Below are 11,570 nucleotides of genomic sequence, written 5' to 3'. Positions count from 1 at the left end.
GTTTTTTCTGGCACAAGAAACATTCTGTCTTCTTGTATAAATAGGGGAAATTTATGATACTTTTCCCCCTTCTCCTCCCTGGTGGGCTCCTCAGAGGGGGCCTAGGGGGAGGAGGGAGATATAAATGTGGAAAGACTTGAAGGAGTCAGGGATCTTGGCTCCGGCCCCCGCTCTCCTTTCTCTCTGCGTGTTTGACCATCTGGGTGAGGAGGCGGCGGGAGAAAAGGTACAGGCCCGGGGAGGCAGCTCTCCGAGGCAGATATGCAACGGGAGGGGCGCGGGGGAAATGAGGGAAACATGGCTTGGCTATCCTGAAACGTTATCAGATGAGAGACAGGCCCCCTGCCTGGTTTGGGTTATTTCTGTCCTTGCTGCTTGTTGAGGCAGCTGATATGGTGGAAAGAGAATTCATCTTGGATTCAGAAAATTACAGAACTAAGTAGGTGACCTTAAGCAAGTCACTTCCTCTCTCTGAGCCTCATCTCTAATAAAAGGTGGGGGCGGGGAGGATTAAACTTATCAGGGGGGTTAAAACTGGTGTTAGCATTGGGGCCCTGTTTTCAAATACAATCTAAAGTAGCAAGCCAACATCTAACAGGTGTCCAGGTGAGTTCCTTGGGTTGAAGGGAGGGTGAGAGGATGAGAGATGCCCAGGCCCCTGTCATGACTGTGATGGGGTTTGGCCAAGCATGAGATGATCTCCAAGGTCCCCTCTTTCTTCATCTGCAGGAGGGGACTTAGAGAGCTCAGGCTCTGCACACTCCGGGGTTGGGACCACAGTTCAACTGCTTGCTGTGTGTCCACGGGCACATCACATAGCTCCTTCGGGCCTCAGTTTCCTCATTTGTAAATTAGAATAACAGCGATCCCTATCTCAGAGGACTGTCATGGGGATTGTAGTAACCGACATGCATAATATCTGGCACTCCATAAATGTCACTATTAGAACTAGTCCATGATCTGATGTAATCCTGGCGGGGGGGGGGGTCGGAACTGACAAAGCTGGTGTAGGAAGGGACATCAGGAAGGACGAAGGCAACACTGCCAGAACAAAAAGGCCCCAAAACACAGTCGCACATAGAAACCAAGTTTATTTCTCATGTAACAGTCTAGATGGAGCAGTTCCAGAGCAGGCAGCTCTGCTCCACCTGGTCGATCAGAAATGGGCTTCCTTCCATGTTGTTGCTCTGCTCTCTCTCAGGGATCCTCCTCTACTGCAGGGTCAAAGCTCAGTCTCAGGTGAGTCAGGTCCAGCTCATGAAAAGGAGGACTTCCTCAGTGTCTTAAGGCTCTGATGACATTCCTTGGCTCCCATTCCCCTGTGGCCACACCTGGCAGCCAGGGCAGCTGGGAAATGGGGTGTCCAGCTGGGAGGCTCTCTGGGAGAGAAGGGATTTTATCGAACAACTAACGGTCTTAATCCAGGGCTCAGACCCACACCTGCGCCACCCTCTTCCTCTTTGCCTCTCAAAGGAGGGGAAATAGAGACCACAGTCCAGAAAACAATGTGATCCCCATGAGGTTGCTGTGATCCCCAGTGGCCATCCCTCCAAGAACTGCTGTCTGTCGCAAGACAGTGACTTGGAGGCCTTGCTCCAGAGAGAATACCCTTCTATCCATCTTCTTCACACGTATGTGAGGCGAGCTGCTGCCCCACCGCCCACCTGCCCCTTTCTCGTGGTCTTGTCCCACTCTCCACCCCTGTTCACCGTCACTAAGTGTGACTACAAATGTGGGGGTGCAGTAGGGATGGAAGGCGAGACCCAGGCAGGGAGACCATGCTTTGCAGGCAGCTTGGGCAAATCCAGCTACTAAATGTGTGACCTGAAATGGGGAAGCTCTCTGAGCTGCAAATGACTCTTTTAGAAATAGGAAGAAGAAGCTTACTTGTCAGGGTTGTTGTGAGCATTACACAGGATCTACCTGTCTATAATATCTGTACCCGGCACAGAGGAGGCCCTCAAGAAAGGGGAAGTGATTTTACTAGGTGCCAGCAAAGCAAGCCTGATCCCTGTCCCCTGGCCTCACCCAGCGTTTGCATGGTCTTTCCTCCCTCCCCTGCCTGGCCAGCGTACCACTCCCTCCCTCTTCTTTACCTCCCATCCTCACTCCCTTCCCACCTGAACCCTGATCTATGCTTTCCACCTCCAGCAAGTCTTGCCTGACTAAAACATTCCCACTCGGCCCCTTCCCACCCTCAACCCTCACACCCCACCCCTATCTGCTCACTGCCCCACGGTCCTGGCCTCAACCTTTCCACAACTTTCCATGCGGACTGCCTCTCCCTTCACGGGCACCTCCCCCCACTTCAGGAAGTGGGCAGCAATGTTGGGGGATTCAGACTGGTTATCGAGCAGATCAGAGTTCAGATTCCAACTTCGCCACTTTCTAGTTTTATGACTTTAGCAAGTCACGTCTCTTTGGACCCCTCTGGAGGGGTTGGGCATGTGGGGGCTGGTACATAGCTCAAGGGGATTTAGGAAATGTCAGTCTCCTCTGCTCTCCCCCACACCCCCCAGCCCACACTGCAGGGACTGACTCTCTACCGAAGGGAGGTATTAGACCAGGAAAATAATTCCTCCACCAAGGCCCTTTTGGGGGGCAGGGGGCGGGAAGAAGGGACTTCCCCTTGAAGTCTGTGGGCACTGAGCAGGACCGCCAACCCAAGAGCCACAGCAGAGGCCAAGAAAGAACTCAGGCACCCCAGCCCCCTCACTCTCCTATCCTCACCACATATACCCCAGTTGTTAGACACATTCAGGGATGGGGGTGAGCGGGTTGATCTGATCAGGGTCTTAGAGAATCCATGGAGCTCTTAACCTCTAAGAGGTTCCATGCCTCTATCTCCAACCTTCCCAGATCAGAAAAGCAACATTAATAACTAATGTTTATACGGTGCTCCCCAGTCCACTGACATTGTTCTGGGCACTTCACACACGGACTCACTTAGTCTGCACAGCAGCCTATGGGCTAGGACCATTAATTCCATTCTGCAGATGAGGAAACTGTCCTCTGGAGAGGTTAAGTAACTTGCTCAAGGTCATACAGCTAGCCTAAGGCAGGGCTGAGATTAAAAACCAGGCACTCAGGCTCCACAATCCAGAATCTGCTGGAATAAGAGCATTCACTGGTAGTTTCTAGGGGCAAGTACTGTGGAAAACGTATCACATTTATTTCATTTAATCCCAAACAACCCCCTGGGATAGCTACTGTTCAGTTTTACAGATCAAGAAAGTTAAGACAGAGACAAGTTAGGCAACTTGCCTCAAGTCCCACAGCCAGATAGCTTCAGAACCCCTAGCTGCTTTGCCCCACAATCTCCCACCCCTACCCCCAGCTCCTCCTTCTCTAGATGGGTCTTAGCACCTTCCTTGACAAATCTGCTTTACCCCCACAACCCACAACCACTCCCCTTCACTTCTGTCCCTTTCCCTCCCCACTCTTCCTACCACTCCCCTACAGTCCCCCCCTCCCCCACTGTGACCTACAAACCTTTCGGTCCCTCTCCCTCAGCTCCCTCTGCCCTCTCCCACAGTTCCCACAAAATCAGATAAATTTCATCAAAAAAAAAGAAATACCGGGGCGCCTGGGTGGCTCAGTCGTTAAGCATCTGCCTTCTGCTCAGGTCATGATCTCAGGGTCCTGGGATAGAGCCCCGCATCGGGCTCCCTGCTCAGTGGGAAGCCTGCTTCTCCCTCTCCCACTCCCCCTGCTTGTGTTCCCTCTCTCACTGTGTCTCTGTCAAATAAATAAATAAAATATTTAAAAAAAAAAGAAAGAAAGAAATACCATGGGCCATTCCCCAATCAGGCCCCCACTGCGCCTAGATCTCGAGCCCCCAGGGGAGGCACCGCAGTGGCTAAGTTGGAGAGTCAGAAATAAAACCCTCAATCTACTCCCCCGCCCCCACTTCCCATCACTCATCTGGGAATCCAGGGCGAAGACGGAGCTAAAGTGCAGAGCGTTCATTTAATATTAACAAATTGAAATGAATTCTTTCAATGCCAATTAACTTGGAGCGGCCCCTTATTAATAGTAATTTAGATTCATACTTGGGAGAAGCAGGGACGGGGGCTGGGCCAAATGTGCCCAGAATGTCAATGTGACAACGGAGCTGGAGAACTCAGAGGGGAGGGGCAGAGGCAGTTGGACTTCTGCTGAGTTGGGGTCTGTTCCCCTCTGAGAAACGGACAACGTCACAGGAGGTGGATCTTTAGGAAACAGATTACTCTGGTATTTTGCTTTTTGTGCCTGTAATGCATCTGAAGAGACTAAACCGCATCCAACCATTTTGATGGTTTACTTCACAGTAATGCTACAAAAAGAATTTCCTCAGAGCCGAGATTTACCCTAAACTATCCTAAGCCAGACCTCGCTGACCAGAAGTGATGGGAGTCCCCAAGCCAGCTCACTCTTCCTTCTTTGTGTTCAGTCCGGCCAGGGCCAGAGATCAAAATGGGGTACCCTAATCCCTGCCGCCTCCACCTTAATCAAAAGTCAAAGAGAGGACTGAACATTGTGTTTCCTCTGGGAATCTTCTTCCAGAAGGTAAAAAACCCAACAGGCTTACCCTGAGCTAGCAGCTTACATTTAGGGGAGAAAAAAAATCTGCTTGTACTTTGTTAGAATTTAGGGAACAGATGAGAATGAAAAATTCACTTTGTGTACCAAAGAGTTGCCCAGAATAAAGCCAAGGAGAAGGAGCTCGGTCCCAGACTAAAAAGTCAAACAGAAATTCTGCTTTCCCTGATTTTGCTGGGGAGGTCCTACTAAAGGTGCCCAGAACTAGAACCCTGAACGTACACTTTGACCCAAGCACATCATTTCTTCTTCCTAGGTTGTCCCTCCTTGGCTAGGAGGGTGAGTCAAATGTGAAGCTGGGAATTGTAGACATTGGGGGTGAGGGTCCTGAGATGGAGGAGAAAAGAGTGCGAAGGGGGCTGGGGAAGGGTAAGAAAATAATATAAGATGGTGAAGTTTATAAAATAAAAACTTCAAAAATTGTTTAACATATAAAAGATTAAATTTAAAGAATAAGTCAGGTTTTAAAAGGAGGTAAAATGCAACAAAATTGAGAGATTAAAAAAAAATGAGGATAAGGCATAAAACACTTCAAGTAAATTATTCTTCAAAAGAGGAGGGGTTGGAATTAATCAAAAGAGACCTTGTTCACACCCCCGTAGAGTTTCCCAAACAATAAATTCATTTACCAAACAAAAAGAACACAAAGTAACAGTTTCACACGGAGGAAAAACAAAACAAAACATGGAGATTCAATAACAGCTAAAAAATGAGTGAGGAAGGAAAAAAAGAAAGAAAGAAACTTGAAATCAGTTAACTGATTATTTGTAAATATTGAAATTGGAAGATGGGATGGAGAAAGGCGGGAAACTGACATCTTCAGAGAAGTGAAACCTGCAAAAACAGAAGGTGTAACTCATTCCCAAAGAAAAGTAAACTCTCCATAAGTAGAATACTCCTCCCCCAAAGAAGAAAATATAAAATTGATCTAAAAAGTACCACTCACCCTCCCCCAAGAAAAGTATATTAATCTGAATCTAATCTTCCCCCAAACCTGAAATAGATCACACGAAAAATAAATAAAAGGATTGCCTTTCAACGAAGAGAAAAACAAAACCGGATTTAAATTGCCTAATGGGGCAGGAAGGGGGACGTTGTTTGCAGGTGCCAGAAAGGATGGGGGAGGGGGTGTTTCAGGGGAGGAAGACCCGCTTACCTTTTTCTGGAGCGACGGCCCCTAGACAGAGGTGGGCGCGGGACCCTGTGAGTGCCTGCGTGTTGGGTCAAAAGAGGAATAGGGAATCCGGGTGCCCCTGCACGAAGGAGGAGAGTGGAAGGACTGGGGGTACCCACCTCCCCACCTCCGCGCGTCTCCCTCCCTCCTATACCCAGGCCTAGAGAGCTACTGAAAGTTACAAATTGCTTCCATTATTAGCTCATCCCGGGCGTCCTGGTCATTGGCCAACCCTGGACCACGTGGTCCCTCGTACCAATCGATCGAATTTCTAGTTGCAATTCTCTGTCCCTTGGCTCTGGGCAGGAAAGGGGGGGACCGGTGGCGCGGGGATTGGGGAGGGGCTAAAGAGGGGGGAGTCTCCTCGCCCCCTCACCCTCCCTCTCCTCCTTGTCCCGGCCCTGAGTGGCCGCCCCAGAAGGGGTTGAGAGAATGTTGTTGGCTGGGACACACCCGAGAGGGCACAAACTGAAGGAAGCGAAGAGACGTTGCCGGGGACCCAGTTCCCCCCGCCGGGTCGGCCCCGACTGGCCACACCCTCTTGTAGCGCCCACTCGGCCCCGGGCAGTCCCGGGGCGAGTAGCCGGGCCCCTTGTCCCCGGCGCTTGAATGTCCTCTCTCCGGATCACTGCTTCGGCCCACACTCTGGGGAAGGTGCTTCCCTGGGGCTCGCTCTGGATCAGGCGCCTGCGCCCTCAGGGGCACCCTTCTCACGCCGACTGCCGAGTTTGCGCCCCTCCTGGGACGGTTTGAGAGGCGAACAAACTTTTGAATGGATAAAAATCAAGAGAAGTCCGTCCGGAGCAGGTGAGCTGGGCTCTGGAGGGGTGCGTGCGTCTCTCCCTCTCTCTGTCTCTCTCCGTCTCTCTCTCTATCCTCCTTACTCCATCCCGCTTCCCCTTCTGCCCCCCCCCCCGGAGGAATTTGGGCTCGGGCCGGCCGTGTGTCAGATGAGTGGGTCCAGAGCAGCTTTCCTCCCCTGAGTTTGGGGACTAAGGTGGGAGCTGGCAGAGGTAGGAGAGGGATTGCTTCTAAAACTGGGGAGGGCGGGAGAAATTGGGGGCCTAGAGACCCAAAGAATCTGAGTGTGATTACTTCTTTCTACAAACGCAACTTGCGGGAACTTCAGAAAAGTTTTTTGAAGGAAGATGGAGAAGGGAGCAGAGTTGGGGTTTTGAGGTTTAACGTGGGAGGGAGGAGCGCTGTGCTTCCTATACTGAAGGATGCATTTGCTGTTTCCCAATCAGGGTGTATTATCAGTGTCCCGAACCTGCTCACCCAGCAAACTCTTAGAGACGCTTGGAGATCCTCACTGGGGTCTCCGCAGAAAGGGAGAGAAGTACCAGCCGAAAATAGCGGTTTCCCACTCTCGGGGGGGGGGGGGGGGGGCGGGGTTATCGGCCTGGAGCCCCAGCTCTGGACAACCTCAGCCCCTGCTGCCCCGGGACCGGTCACTGATTTTAAGTTAGGATGACACGAGAGAGGGAACAACTCCCAAATTTCTTCTTCTTTTCCTTGTAAACCAATTTTGATCCAGAGATTCATCTCCCTACGATGGAGTCAAAGGAGTGTCCCTCCTCGTCCTCCCCCCGCCCGCAGCACAATCTTCCTCCTTTCTCCAGCGCTCAAGGGACGGCAAGGAAAAGAGCCCCTTACCCCATCCCGGGGCTGAGATTGCCCCCCATCCACACACAGGGGAAGTCCCGGGAGGAAGAGATGGCTCTTCTAAAAGGAGTCAAGGGCAGAGGGTGGTTTCAGATGGCGCGGCTGAACTTGGGCGGAGAGCAGGGGGAGTAAGCAGGCCAGGGCGGGTGCTGGGGCTGCCTTGCGGGATGGTCTGGGAAAGCAGGTGAGGGCGGAGGCCGCGGCGGGTGCACCGGCGGGGCCCGGGGAGCTCTCGAGCCCCGCGGGCCCGGAATGGGAGGCCCGGCCTGGGCGGAAGGGTTTCCTTGGCACCTGAGGTTTGTGGGTCCGGCCCTGACGGTAGCCTGCAGATTTGGACCAGTTCTTGGAGAGGGCCAGGAGGGGTTGTGTATCCCAGAAGGGACCATTCTCACACCAGCGCCTGGTGTCTCTGCCCGTGCCCAGCCCGCACCTCCAGAGGCCGCTTAGCCCTGCACCCTTGGGAGCTCAAAACCGCCCAGGCCTTTGTTTTCGCGGCGGGCGCCCGAGGTTTTTCCGCTGGTAATGCAGTGGCTGTGGGGCACCTGCTTCTCCCGGAGCCCCGGGATCGGGCCTGCCTCGCTAAGAGGTTTAAGAGGGCCCAGCGCGCACGGCCCAGAGATGTGGTCTCCAGAGTGTGGGCCTTGAGAAGGATGGATCCAGAAGCAGACATAAAGGTGATTGATACCCCCAAACTAAGCCCTTTTCTTTCCTCCCATTCTGTGGCCCTACCACCTCTCCAGCAGAGGAGTGGAGTGGAAGGAAGGTCTCATCCCACCCCAATCCCAGAACTGACCCCAGAGCCAAGTGGGGCTTCCATTTGCGAGCTGCCTAAGCTCTGGGTGCACTAAAGAGAAGGTGCCGGGTTCTACGCTTTGCCCCCTCTTGATGAATCCAGTCCTTTTCGCCCCTGCCTCCCCAATACTCCCCCACTCTCCTCCTATGATCTGTGGGGTTGTCTCTCTTTTACTTTGTCCTTTCTTCTCTTTCTCTTTTCTATCAGGGTTGACAGAGAGACAACAGTTTGGTAAGGCTCCTCTAAGCCTATAGTGGGGAGCTGTGGGCTCGGCCCTGACTTCTCAACTAGGGAGGACCGTCCCACTCTTGGACCCTTGAAATTGGCCCCCAAGTTGAGGGAATTTGACAAAGAATGGCGTGAAGGATGGCTGGCCTGCCGCAGGACAGAGCCCCAACCTGGGGAAGGGGCAGTTTTTTGCTATATGCCTGTTGCAGGGAGAGGATTTAGAAACAAAGGAAGAGAGGAAAAAAGGTCGAGGAAACAGCACAAAGGACTGGAAAATTTGAGAACGACAAAGATAAAAGATGGGTGGGGGAAGAAAAGATTTGCAAAAGCCCCAACAGTGGGGACAGAGGAAGGGCCTCCTGGAGGGTGGGTGAGAGAGGGGCGAACATGAAGAAATTTTGATAAAGAACAGAATGAAGAAGCAGAACTTGTTTGTTTGGTGAGAGGGAAAAAAGACAGAAGGGAAGGAAAGAGAAAACAAAGGAATGAAAGAGGGAGCTAGAAAGTAAAGGAAGCAGGAAGGAAAAAAGTAAAAGAGAAAAGAAACAGAAGGGAGAAAGACAGGAAAGGCTGAAGGGAGGTGAAGGGAGGGAAGAAGATAGAGACAAAGCAGGGAAGGTGAGGGAAGAAAGAAAGCAAAAGAAAGGAAAAAATGAGAAATAAAGAGAAAGAGGAAAGAAAGGAGAGGAGGAAACCGGGTTAATAGAAAGGGGATCCCAATTCGGAGGAGGGAGGGAGGAGGAGGAAGGAGGAGGGAAAGAGGCCCGCTGTGGGCTATGGCTGAGCTGGGGTCTCCTACGCTCCCGATGCGCCCCACGGGCACCCCCCAGGCTACCTTGGCCTTGGCCTACCCCCCCAACCCCCCCACCCCACCCCAACCCCCCCACTGGCTGCCCTGGCCCAGGGGAGGGAGGTGGAGGTTCACACCAGCCCTCTGCGACCAGCCTCTCTGCGAAGCAGCTGCCTGAGCTGGAGAAGGACTTCCTTCTGCAGTCATACCTGCCCCCAGCCCAGCCCAGTGGGCCTTGAGGCTCCGCAGGTCAAGGTCCGGTTCAAAAACCAGAACATGGAGCCAAAGAGGCAGTTTAGAGAGGGATGGGTGGCCACACGGCCCTGGCTCAGTCTCCTTGCCCACCGCCCCAAGTGCCTCCACCCTGACCCTGCTGCAGAGGCTGTCTGCAGACTGGCCACCTTATTCTGCGATGCTCTGGCTGTGACCTTGGGCCTCAGTCTGATCATAGGTCAAATGAGTCCTTTGTGCTGGAGGGTTCTTCTGTAATTTTGGTTAGCCTGTCTGTATTTGTGCAGGTGAGAGAGGGGTGAAGAGAAGGTCTGGTCCCCCCACCCTCTCCCGAGGAAGGGCATCTTCATTTTCTTCATTGGTGAGAAGAAAACTCCTCCTTTGCCATCCTTATCTCCATCCACGCCCCAGAAAACTTCCTTCCGGGGCAGGGGGTTTCTCTCCAAGAGAAAGGGTTGTATTCATCTGAGAAAGGCTTGGTGTGAGGTTTTCCAGGGCTGAAGGAGCCAGAGAAGGAAGTCATTCTTGAAAGAGAATGAGGACATTTCTTACTAGGGCAAGTGGACTCTAGGTTTGCAGGATATCCCACTGAACTCGTGCACACAAAGACGTTAATTGGCAAAGGGCCTTTAGATTCAGCTGCAGAGGAATGAACTGGGGGTGGGTGTGTGTCTGGAGCCTGTTGGGCCTGCACTCCAGGGCCCTGTTCATGTGCTTCCAGGGACAGCTGCTCGGTTTGATTCAGGGGGCTTCTTTCCTTTCCCTTTCCCTTCCTTCCTTCCTTCTTTCCTTTCTTTCCTTCTTTCTTTCTTCCTTCCTTTCTTTCCTTCTTCCTTCCTTCCTTTTTTCTTTTCTTTTCTTTCTTTCTCTCTCTCTCTCTCTTTCTTCCTTCCTTCTCTTTTTCTTAAAGCCAGTTAGGTAACTCCTTTGTTTCCCAGCAGTGCAAAGGGGAAAGTCACTGAGATGAGCACCATCTTCCAAGGGCAGCACAAGTCTTGGGAATGGGCTGGAGGACCCTCAAACAACCAGCTGCCCCCAGGGTCCCCAGTAAGCCTGGCACTTCCTCTCAGGGCCCTGGGTCCAGCACTTCCCAGCACTGCGCTTCTAGCTCCCCCAACTTCTCTCAAGCTGCTTCTTCCCTCATCTATCTTTCTTTCTCCCTCAATCTCTCTTGCTCCCTTCCCTCCATCTTCCTGTTCTTTCTGTTTTTTCTTTCCCTCATCATTGAGCCCAAGCTGGCACCCTTGTACTGTCTTTGTACCCCGGAGGCTTTGCTCTGAGACCATCAGGCAGACTAACACGAGCCTGCCCTCAGGAGCTCATGATGTGGATGCAGATATGGGGATGGGAAGATGCAGGTCAAAATGGGGAGTCAGCTTGGCTAAGCAGGTGCAGGATGAATCAGCTGGTTTTCTCTAGCAGTCCTGATGATTGCCCTCACATCCCCACGGCTCATCCCAGAAAATCTTTTCCCACCTCATCCACCTGCTGGCCTGCCCCTGGCCATGGGGGCGGAGTTGCTGGTGCCCCCAAGGTCATTCTCTCCCAGGTGAACAAGGGCCTACAGGAGCCCCCCTTGCCTCAGTGGGGTGGGGGTGCTGGGGCGGGGGGAGGCCAGTGATGCCAGGTCAAAGCCTCCTACTAGGAAAGAAGCAAAGCCTGTCTCCCTATTCCTGATGCATTTCGGGGCCTTCTTTCCCTTGGAAGGAGAGGCTGGTCGGCTCTTGGCTCTCAGCTGTCTCTCCCAGGAATCCGTCTGACCAGCCTGGCCCAAGCCCTCCACATCTGCTCAGCAAAGAAGGGAGACGTCTCCTTCCAGGCCTCAGTGACGGGGATGCAAACTGTATGCCCAAAGCAGTTGCCTTGCCTCCACTGGCCCCTCAGGGAAGGAGGGAACCGACTTCACTTCGCAGGATCTGGACTCCCAGCTGGCAGAGCTGACAGCTGCAGCCACATCTGGAGCCTGACACCGAAGGAAGCTTCCACCACTGGGCTCTCCTTGCTACCTCGGCCCCTGCTCATTCCGCAGTGTTGTGGTTTTCTCCCTCACTCCCGGGGCGGGGGGTGGGGGAGGTGGGGGGGGCGCGCTAGGGAAATAAAATGTCCGT

General features: G+C 52.8%; 1 long non-coding RNA gene across 2 annotated transcripts in view; it reads right to left on the bottom strand.

Moving 5' to 3' along the window:
* Positions 1–1,076: 1,076 nt before the first annotated feature.
* LOC135364422 (uncharacterized) overlaps positions 1,077–11,570 on the bottom strand; it is a 43,383-nt gene continuing 32,889 nt past the window's right edge. The window contains exons 4-6 of one of the 2 annotated variants that reach the window (XR_010411504.1): positions 5,738–5,834; positions 3,579–5,415; positions 1,077–1,379 (exon numbers count right to left, since the gene is read on the bottom strand). This is a non-coding gene — a long non-coding RNA (uncharacterized LOC135364422). The remainder of the gene's footprint in view (positions 1,380–3,578; positions 5,416–5,737; positions 5,835–11,570) is intronic. The other variant, XR_010411506.1, reaches the window with a different exon arrangement.

Source organism: Mirounga angustirostris, unplaced genomic scaffold (genome assembly GCF_029215605.1).
Source record: "Mirounga angustirostris isolate CCGP_5_RB_7025 unplaced genomic scaffold, mMirAng1.0.hap1 SCAF_5, whole genome shotgun sequence".
NCBI lineage: Eukaryota > Metazoa > Chordata > Mammalia > Carnivora > Phocidae > Mirounga > Mirounga angustirostris.
The sequence above is the reverse complement of the archived record's forward strand: the minus strand, read 5'-3'. Positions and strand labels throughout refer to the sequence as shown.